Source organism: Rhinichthys klamathensis, unplaced genomic scaffold (genome assembly GCF_029890125.1).
Source record: "Rhinichthys klamathensis goyatoka isolate OS25496 unplaced genomic scaffold, OSU_Roscu_1.1 h1tg000341l_1, whole genome shotgun sequence".
NCBI lineage: Eukaryota > Metazoa > Chordata > Actinopteri > Cypriniformes > Leuciscidae > Rhinichthys > Rhinichthys klamathensis.
Window position 1 is genome coordinate 360370 of NW_026606855.1, and position 12131 is coordinate 372500.

Below are 12131 nucleotides of genomic sequence, written 5' to 3' on the forward strand. Positions count from 1 at the left end.
CGGACCATACAAAGACCTCAGAGCAGTTCATCATCAGAACCACGGCTAGAAACATGTTATTATCCTCCAGCAGACCTGAGTTCAGACAGAGAGCACAGATTCAGTGGAAACGTGTCAAGGCCCGTGTCATTAAAGGAATATTCTGGATCAGGCCATTTTACAGGCTCTTTAAAAGGCAGACATGTGAAGCTCGTGCTCTTTGTTAAAAGACTTGCATGGATTTGTTTGGTTGTTTGTTATTCCTCATACTTAGAGTTAGTGCTGTAAACAAACATGAACCCTAACCCTAAACTTACACTGTACAAAACACTTTATGGTTTTCCCAAACCATCTCAGTGTGACAGCTTAATTTTTTTCATACTATATTATATTATTGTAAAAAATGTAACTGTTTTGTATAGAATTTATTGGTAAAGACTGTACAGTTAACAGCACTGTAAAAACAAAATCTCAGGTAACCTAAAATGTGCTTCATTTAGTGACTTAACTGCTTGTTTTCAAAAATATGATTTATTACCAAGGGTCAAATAAAATAGAAATGGCACATTCAAGTTAAAAGTTACAACTGCATGTTGAAACCATTGTGTTTACGTATGCTGCAGGTCAGCTATAAAGAACGTTTTTGCTCAGGTGGCGAAAAATGTCCGCCCAATAGAGAAAAGTTTTGCTCAGCAAGAAAAAAAATTAGAGGGAACACTTCGTCTTTATTTATATAGCGCTTTTTGCAATACAGATAAAGCAGCTTTACACAGATAACAGGAAAATAATAAAACAAAGTTTGCTTCCAGAAGAAAATAGCGTCACAGTCCAGCTTAAGTAAGTTCAGTGATGTTTCATTTTTGTTGTAAAAAAATTATTAATTTAGTTAATTATATATATAGCCGCTCTGGAGAAAACCGTGATGACATTGTCCAGCTCAGTTCAGTTCTCATATAATGGAGGCAGATCAATAATATTGTTGAATATTAAATTAAATGTGAATTAAGTTAAATTAAATATCACAGAGACTTGTGGAGAGATCTTTTGATCACCTAGCAACCACCCAGAACACCCTTGGAACTACCTAGTAACACCTTGGCAACAACAAGAACACCCAAAACATCACACAAACAACCAGAACACCCTTGAAACCACTTAGTAATGGCTAAGCAACCACCAGAACATTCTACAAACCACCTAGCAGCAGCCTGGTAACAACATAGACACCCTAAAACTACCTAGTAACACCTTGGCAACAACCAGAACACCCAAAACATCACACAAACAACCAGAACACCCTTGAAACCACTTAGTAATGGCTAAGCTTTAAGCAACCACCAGAACATTCTACAAACCACCTAGCACCAGCCTGGTAACAACATAGACACCCTAAAACTACCTAGTAACACCTTGGCAACAACCAGAACACCCAAAATGTCACACAAAGCACCCAGAACACCCTAGAAAGCACCTAGTAACGGCTTAACCACCAGAACATTCTACAAACCACCTAGCAGCAGCCTGGTAACAACATAGACACCCTAAAACTACCTAGTAACACCTTGGCAACAACAAGAACACCCAAAACATCATACAAACAACCAGAACACCCTTGAAACCACTTAGTAATGGCTAAGCAACCACCAGAACATTCTACAAACCACCTAGCAGCAGCCTGGTAACAACATAGACACCCTAAAACTACCTAGTAACACCTTGGCAACAACCAGAACACCCAAAACATCACACAAACAACCAGAACACCCTTGAAACCACTTAGTAATGGCTAAGCTTTAAGCAACCACCAGAACATTCTACAAACCACCTAGCATCAGCCTGGTAACAACATAGACACCCTAAAACTACCTAGTAACACCTTGGCAACAACCAGAACACCCAAAATGTCACACAAAGCACCCAGAACACCCTAGAAAGCACCTAGTAACGGCTTAACCACCAGAACATTCTACAAACCACCTAGCAGCAGCCTGGTAACAACATAGACACCCTAAAACTACCTAGTAACACCTTGGCAACAACAAGAACACCTAAAACATCATACAAACAACCAGAACACCCTTGAAACCACTTAGTAATGGCTAAGCATTGCAACCACCAGAACATTCTACAAACCACCTAGCAGCAGCCTGGTAACAACATAGACACCCTAAAACTACCTAGTAACACCTTGGCAACAACCAGAACACCCTAGAAAGCACCTAGTAACGGCTTAACCACCAGAACATTCTACAAACCACCTAGTAGCAGCTAAGCAACCACCTTAACACCCTAGAAACCAGCAGAAGACCCAAAATACCACATAAATCACTTAGAATATCCAACAAACCAACCAGAACATCATAGAAACCAACTAGTAATGGATTAGCAACCACCAGAATATTAAACAAACTAACAAGTAGCAGTCTGGTAACCACCTAGACACCCTAGAAACCACTAAATAACCACTATATCAAAGAAGCCACATCATAATGGCATACTAATCACCAAAACACTCTAGAAAAGGTCTGACAATCACCAGAACACCATAGAAATCACTTAGTAACGGCCTGACAACCACCAGGACACCCTAGAAACCACTTAGTAACGGCCTGACAACCACCAGGACACCCTAGAAACCACTTAGTAACGGCCTGACAACCATCAGGACACCCTAGAAACCACTTAGTAATTGCCTGACAACCACCAGGACATCCTAGAAACCAATTAGTAATGGTCTGACAACCACCTGAACACCATAGAAACAACTTAGCAACAGCCTAACAAACACCAGGACACCCTAGAAACCACCAAACAATGTGCTAAAATCACCTCAGCACCTCTAACTGAATGACTCACTTTATAAAATAATACACAACATATGCTTTATCATTGTTCGAAAACCATTCACCAAAAAATTATATGTACATCCAGACACTTATTCTTAAAAGACTCTAAAAATAGCCACAATACATCTGGACTACTTTTATGGTATGGGTTAACCAGTGGGTGCTATATTTTTAAAGAAAGTGAAGCTGGGAAATTCTTTCATGGAAAACAAAAGTAGTTAATTTGAACAAAGTCAAACATATTTGCAACAACATGAGAGTGAATAAAATGACAGAATCTGAATTTTTGGGGGTAAAGTATCCTTTTAATTTGGATTAAAATAGATTAAAAGTACTCACAAAACAATTAGAGTGCAACTGTACCCTTGTTGGAATAATTAAAGCCATATTTAAAGGATGAGAGAACAGTTTCTGTGGAAATAACAAAGAAATATCAACAAACACACAACATGTGTGGTGCAGTTGTTCAAAATGCCCTAGACTTGATTAAAGATGCACAAATTCAATTTAAGAGTCACACGCCATCTAATCTGTGTTCATTATACATAAACGCTAAATTATTTTGACTCCCACATTCTGTTTCAAACCCCTCCATCACAAAGACCGGCTCTCCAGAGCCTCTCTGCTCAGTGATGGGTTCATATCCCCGAGTCATTACTGAATTAGAGAGGGGCGATGAGGGTTTTCACACTATCACAACCCTTGTTAACACAGGGTGAATAATCGGTTTTTAATGCTTAACCATTAATAGCTGTGAATCGCATGTACACACAAACACTGACAGAGCCGTTTATTTGCACATGCTCTGTTGTAGTTCCCAATTCATTTATAAGCAATGGCTATATACTCTTCCTTTGATCAATTACTGCTCCCATGACCATTAGAATAAAATTGTTTACTGCCCACTTTCTGTGGGTGTTAACATTAATTGTGCCAGGCAAAAGAGTTTAATAAATAAGACTAAACTTCTAACAAACCTAATTTACATAAAAAGGGGCATGTTTGTGCTAAAAAGAATGGCAAATTGCATAATTTTATGCTGTGTAGCAAAAACTAAAAAATATAGCCAAAAATTTGCAAATAAATTACAGAAAACAAATAAGCATATAAATAAGTTAACAAGCTAAATTTCCATTCCAGAATGTACTAAATAAAGTACACATTGGCTTGCGATTTATTTCCAAGATAATTCTTCATAAAAGTTTTTTCTTCCTTAAAAAAGTTTTTGATCCACTGCACACCAGTGTTTTCTAACGTTAAAGTGAAACCGTCAAGTCGAATCAATCCCACAGGGCCTGTCCAGCTGTGTGTCACTGGGTCACAGCTATTTAGAGCCGCAGTCAGGAAATACTGCAACTAAACAAACCAAACAAACAGAAGCGGACAAAACCGCTGCCGGGGGCAAAGCTACACGCAGTTTCAGATAAGGAGAGAGTGAGTCCATCATATCTGTTTGTGTGTGTGTGATGATGACTGTTAGATAGACTCTAAACTCGTCTGAATCCCCTGTTGAGACGAAAGCAGAACCACAGGTGCGCTGTTAAACTTAAGCTGCTTTTAGTTGGAGAGCAAAGACGATGTGTTCCAGATTTAGAGCGAATTGTTTTTTTTAAAATAGCATTTTACGAGTTCCGGCAAAGTCTCTAGAATATTCCTTACAAACCACCCAGTAATGACCTGACAATCACCAGAACGCTTAGTAACAGCCATACATCCACCAGGACACCATAGAAACCATTTAGTAACGGCCATACATCCACCAAAACACCCTAGAAACCATTTAGTAACGGCCATACATCCACCAGGACACCCTAGAAACCATTTAGTAACGCCCATACATCCGCCAAGACACCCTAGAAACCACTTAGTAGCGGCCTAACAACCACCAGAACACCATAGAAACAACTTAATAACGGCCATACATCCACCAAAACACCCTAGAAACCACTTAGTAACGGCCATACATCCACCAGGATACCCTAGAAACCACTTAAAAACGGCCATACATCCACCAGGACACCCTAGAAACCACTTAGTAACGGCCATACATCCACCAGGACACCCTAGAAACCATTTAGTAACGGCCATACATCCACCAAGACACCCTAGAAACCACTTAGTAACGGCCTAACAACCACCAGAACACCATAGAAACAACTTAATAACGGCCATACATCCACCAGGACACCCTAGAAACCACTTAGTAACGGCCATACATCCACCAGGACACCCTAGAAACCACTTAGTAACGGCCATACATCCACCAAGACACCCTAGAAACCACTTAGTAACGGCCTAACAACCACCAGAACACCATAGAAACAACTTAATAACGGCAATACATCCACCAAAACACCCTAGAAACCACTTAGTAACGGCCATACATCCACCAGGATACCCTAGAAACCACTTAATAACGGCCATACATCCACCAAGACACCCTAGAAACCACTTAGTAACGGCCTAACAACCAACAGAACACCATAGAAACAACTTAGTAACGGCCATACATCCACCAGGACACCCTAGAAACCACTTAGTAACGGCCATACATCCACCAGGACACCCTAGAAACCACTTAGTAACAGCCATACATCCACCAGGACACCCTAGAAACCATTTAGTAACGGCCATACATCCACCAAGACACCCTAGAAACCACTTAGTAACGGCCTAACAACCACCAGAACACCATAGAAACAACTTAATAACGGCCATACATCCACCAGGACACCCTAGAAACCACTTAGTAACGGCCATACATCCACCAGGACACCCTAGAAACCACTTAGTAACGGCCATACATCCACCAAGACACCCTAGAAACCACTTAGTAACGGCCTAACAACCACCAGAACACCATAGAAACAACTTAATAACGGCAATACATCCACCAAAACACCCTAGAAACCACTTAGTAACGGCCATACATCCACCAGGATACCCTAGAAACCACTTAATAACGGCCATACATCCACCAAGACACCCTAGAAACCACTTAGTAACGGCCTAACAACCAACAGAACACCATAGAAACAACTTAGTAACGGCCATACATCCACCAGGACACCCTAGAAACCACTTAGTAACGGCCATACATCCACCAGGACACCCTAGAAACCACTTAGTAACAGCCATACATCCACCAGGACACCCTAGAAACCACTTAGTAACGGCCATACATCCACCAAGACACCCTAGAAACCACTTAGTAACGGCCATACATCCACCAAGACACCCTAGAAACCCCTTAGTAACGGCCTAACAACCAACAGAACACCATAGAAACCACATAGCAACAGCCTAACAACCACCATGACACCAAACCACTTAGCAATGTGCTAAAATCACCTCAGCAGGCAAAGCGGACCACAATGTGACTTTTTTTTTTTCAAATACGCAGCTATAAGACTGTTTTGCAAGTATAAAACTCTAAAACAGTAAATAGTAGGACAGGTGGGAGAATAAATATTGTTTACTAGCCCCTGATAAGACGACGCATAAAATACGTTGGAAACATTTACAGAATAAATCCCTCGATGCGCAACCAAAACTCAGGTGACTTTGCCTCAACAGAGGATGTGATTGGATATCTGGACTAATCAGCGGACCAATCGCATCACAGCATCTCAGATGTTGGTTTGATCTTTCTGAAATGCCTGAGCCACATGATTTGGTTTAATTCCCTCAGAAGCGTCTCACACGATTGTGTTCACAGTGGCTTCCCCGACTGCAGCAACTTCCATTTTTGTTTCGGATATTTTGCGCCAATTTCCCAGGAAGTGACGATTTTGTTCTCTTGAACACATGGGATGGAAACTTTCTGCTTTTCTGCTTTATTCAGAAATTATTTACATGATATTCCAATTTTGAGCAGAAGTTAAACTCCCAACTTTGGATGGAAACATCTCAGACTCCGGTTCTGAGATTCGCTACTGAATATGAACATTTTAGCAGTGTGAGATTCTCCAGTTTTGTTGCTGCCGGAGTATTCGAAAGCTCCGCCCTCTTCTGGAAAGGGGGCGGGGAGCAGTAGCTCATTTGCATTTAAAGGGACACACACAAAAAAGGCGTGGTTTTGCTCACACCCAAATAGGGGAGAATTTGACACGCTATAAAATACATGATCTGTGGGGTGTTTTGAGCTGAAACTTCACAGACACACTCTGGGGAAACTTGTATTACATCTTGTGAAAAGGGGCATAATAGGTCCCCTTTAAATTCTGTCTATTAACAAATTAAATAAACCCAGAATGTACAGTAGTCTTTGTATCTACAGTAGACATTCTATATATATATACAATATACAGTAGAAATTCTCACTAGTTAAAAGACATTTTCGGCTTCAAAACGCATGACTAATAGCATTGCAAAAGAAAGGTTTCTTATTCCAGAATGTCATTTTCACTTTGTGAATTGCAGGAGTTCTCAGGGTCTGCGTAGGGAACACAGAATCCTCTTACAGGAGCAGACAATAGCTTGTGTTTTCTCCCACAGTGAGCTCTGTCTGACTGGCTCTGGAGGAAGTGCAATACGACGCCGCTCCTGCATTATGTTGTGGAATAATTCTCTCTCGAATCCCTGGCATGTAATAAATTCCACCTATTAAACGCAGCTGGCTCTTGTTAGAAATCTCCCCACTGTACGACTGCTTCCGTCACATAATGACACAGAAGATTCTCCAGGTTTAATTCTAGAGATGGGGGGGCGTTCGAAATGCAATGGGTGACGAGGGGAACAGGAAGCTCAAAGCAAAAAGAAATTGTGCACTTCGTTTTATTGAAGTTGGATAGCAAACTTTGAGATCAACTTGTGGATGATATCGGTTGCTATTGGAAACCTCTCGCTCGCTCACATGGGGAATAAATGTTGCAAAACAAGTCGTGCGGCTTACAATATGAGCCAGATATGCACACAAAAAGACTGTTTCATAAGTCTTCAAATAAATAAAAAAGCCAAATAAATAAATACGCAAATAAGCAACAAATAAAGCAAATAATGCACAATCACAATTAATCACATCCAAAATAAAAGTTTGTATTTACATAATATAGGCTATGTGTGTGTACTGTGCATAATTATTTTGTATATATGAATACACATATGCATGTATATACTGTATATCGATATTTTATAAATAACACATTTTTCTTAAATATATACATGTGTGTGTATTTATAGCCTATATACAGTATAAAATAATAATGCACAGTACACACACATATATTACGTAAATACAAACTTTTATTTTGGATGCGATTATCGTTACCCAGCACTATAAACAAAAACAAACATGCAGATAAATAAGCAAATATGCATATAAAAAAGTTTTTTAAAAATTTGCACTGAAATAACATAAAAGTAGTGCAACTGTTTTATATATATATATATATACACACCTCTTCTCTCCTAAACCCCGCCTTCCACAGAGACCCCGATGACACCAGACCCTGTCACTCAAAATGATTGACAGATAAAGAGCGCATCACAGTCAGCATGACTCTAAACAGCGTCCCACAGTCAGGTTTTGGGCTCTTCAGAGCCTCGGGCAGACACACAGACGGCGGGGAAATCTCCGGACGCCTACTTCCAGTCGTTTCATGAATGTTATTCCATTTTAAATGCCAAGCACCAACTGCGAGTGAAACATACCTCTGGTGAGTAAATAAAACTTACTGACCAGCCGGATAGTCATGCACAGCCAGACTTTTGACTAAAGGCGAGACTTATTCTTGCCCAAAAACACCCCACTCTGACAGGACGTGATCACCTGACTGACATATAACTGTTTAGAGACGGGTACATTTGTGGAGGAAGAAACTCACTCAATACAGTACAAAAGTTACAGTAATATTTTGAAATGTTATTGCAATTTAAAAAAAAACTGTTTTCTATTTTAATATATTGTAAAATGTCATTTATTCCTGTGATCAAAGCTGAATTTTCAGCATCATTCCTCCAGTCTTCAGTGTCACACGATCCTTCAGAAATCACTCTAATATGATGATTTGCTGATCAAGAAACATTTCTGATTATTATCAGTGTTGAAAACAGTCGTGCTGCTTCATATTTTTGTGGAAACTGTGATACACTAACATTCAAAAGGTTGGGGTGAGAACAATAAAAAAAACCTTTATTCCGCAAGGATGAATGAAATTGATCAAAAGTGGCAAAGATTTGTATGAAAGGATTTCTATTCAAAAATACTTTATATTCATCAAAGAATCATGAAATAATGTATCACGGTTTCCACAAAAAAATATTAAGCTGTTAATAAGTTAATTGAGTGCTAACAATAATTGATAATAATTGTGCAGCGAATCAGCATATTAATGATTTCTGAAGGATCTTGTGACACTGAAGACTGGAGTAATGATGCTGAAAATTCAGCTTTGATCACAGGAATAAATTACATTTTAAAATATATTCAAACAGAAACAAGTTTTTTAAATTCTAAAAAATATTTCAAAATATCACTGCTTGCACTGTAATTGTAATCAAATAAATGCAGCACTGGTGAACATAAGAGACGTCTTTCAAAAACATTATAAAATCGTAATTATTCCAAACTTTTGTCTGGCACTGTATGTCGTGAAGAAATGAGAATAAATACTGACCATTTCACAGACAGATAAGCAGGAAATACAGTTCTGCTCATGAATATGTACTGTCTTGCTACCAAGTGTCTCAAAACTGTCTTTGAAATGCAAAAGAAACACCCAGTGCACCTGTTGAAGATTGCCATCCGGATAGGAGTTTTTCACAAGCGCTTTCTATCTTTTCTGTGCAGTATAGATCAGACGAGACTGTGGGCGGGCCGTGGGCACGAGATCAGGCTGAGACTAGCTGGCAGGGAGCGTTTTAAGGAATTGAACCATAATATATGGTTCAAATTGCAACAGAAGAACAATAGTCTAAGCCTTGCTGTTTTTATCTAACAAGAGTGAGTCAAATCAGGCTGATACACACAGTGTACTAAAGCTTAGTGTCTGTTAACTGTGTAATGCATGTTTATGAGCTTTCTGCCTTTAGGACAGAAGAAACAGGAAAAAATATAGAGAAAGAAATGAAATTGTGACAATGATATTTCAACGAGGGACGGGTTAGTATGTGATGCAATAACCTGTATTCTTTGCTGGAAGCATGCAAGTAAACAACACGCATATAATAAATAAATTAAGGATGTGCACAATTGCATAGTGTCATAATTGCCTTTATGGAAACTGCATATGGTTGGTTCCAGGTTCAGCTGGCCCTGATCGCACGGATTTACATGGAGAAACCAGACGCAATTCAAAATATTAATAACTAGTAGCAAGTTTGCACTTTCAGTAGTGTTATTCACTGACATTTTCAGCATAAAATAAATATTAGATCAAAAAAAGTAAGCAATTTCAAACTTATTTGAAGTTGCAGTATTAAAATGACTAAAACTGAAATCCTTTATAAAAGCTATATATAAATATATATATAAAAACTATTAAAAATGACAAAAGCACATAACAAAATAGTTCATTTAAATAAAAAAGAATTTATATTCTGAAAAAAAAGATACAAAAATATTAAATATTGCTAAAATAATACCGACGCTAGATACATTAATTAGCTTCTGTCTGATTTCAGAGGGGAAAATATTACAATTTATTTTGAAGTGTCAAATGCATCATTTTAGCAAGTTTGTGTGTGTTATTCACTAAAACTATTAAAATATTTGAAAAAGCTGAAATAAAAAATATATAAATATTGGATGAACTTAAAACGTAACCCTCAGACGGTCCTCGGTAATTTCTGATCGAAACATCTTCTGTTTTGAATTTCTAAAAATCACAGCTTCATCGGAATGTTATGAAACTTGGTGACTTTTATGGCATTATGTATGTGAATACAAAAAAAAAATTGAGGTCATGATCCGAGCATGCTAAGTGGTCGTAAAAAAAATAGTGACGATTTTGGTCTTCGGTCAAAAATGACCGACCATAGAAAATGAATGGGAAACTGACAAAAACAATCTACAAATCGGCCACAATGCTGAAAAAAAGTACACCGCAGTAAAGGGGTGACACTCTACAACATCAAGAGTGCAAAACAGACACACCCACCCACACACACACACATACAAACACACTTTTATACACATACACACCAATAAATTTTGATTATAAAAAATTTGTTTTGAATTTTTTTAAATCACAGCTTCATCGGAATCTTACGAAACTTGGTGACTTTTATGGCATTGGGTATATGAACAGACAAAAAAATTGAGGTCATGATCCGAGCATGCTAAGTGGTCGTAAAAAAATTGTCACACTTGTGGTCTTCGGTCAAAAATGACCCCATAGGAAATGAATGGGAAATTGACAAAACTAAAAAAAAAAATTTTTTACAAATTTTTTTTTTTTTTTAATATGTATTCAAATCCACCGAAAAAAAAAAAAAAAGTAAATGTGTCCATAAGCAGCTGGGGAATTCACATGCCTCATCTAGTGGTTACACCATGGTCCTACTCTTTCTCTCCATACTCCCACCAGATGGTGCTAATCTGCTTAAAACATTTTTTTTGAAGACCTAAACTCTATATTAAACTAAAATACTGCATAAAAAAAAAAAAAAATTAATATATATATATATATATATATACATACTAAAAGTAAAAGCAAAACAAAAATAAAAGCCAATAAAATATTAATAAAAGCTTTAATATGAACATAACTAAAATAACACTGATGCTAGATACATCCATTAGCTTCCGTCTGTTTTGGGGAGAAGAATGTACTCTGAAGTCGATCGGTTCGGTCAGACGCATCACGTTAGCAAGTTTGTGCTTTTAGCGGACAGCTAATGACTGTGGAGAGATACAGAAATAGGAAGAGTTAAAGAAAAGAAAAATCTTCAAATTTTACGCACCAGTTAAGGGGAATGATTGCTCTGCGGCCTCCTGTGATTGACACACACCCCTATAGGCTGGGATATGCTTCTAGCCAGAGCTGGAAATGGAGAAAGCCAGAAAGTCTGACAACTGTATGCTAATGCGGACACTTTATGATAATTCAGACACTGCATGCTAATCATGACGCTCCGCACAGGCGTGACATTTGGTCCGACTCACAGATAGAGGGCAAATATACAAAACAGGACAGTGACACGAATGTCAGCGACTCTGATTAAGTCCCGCCACATCGAGCGGTATATCATTCAGCTTTATTTACTGCCAAATAAGAAGAATAAAACATGATGTTCCTGCAGAAAAGACCAGAACTGCTGTTCATGTTGTGCTGGAAAGACAAGCATACACCAGCTTACGTTGGT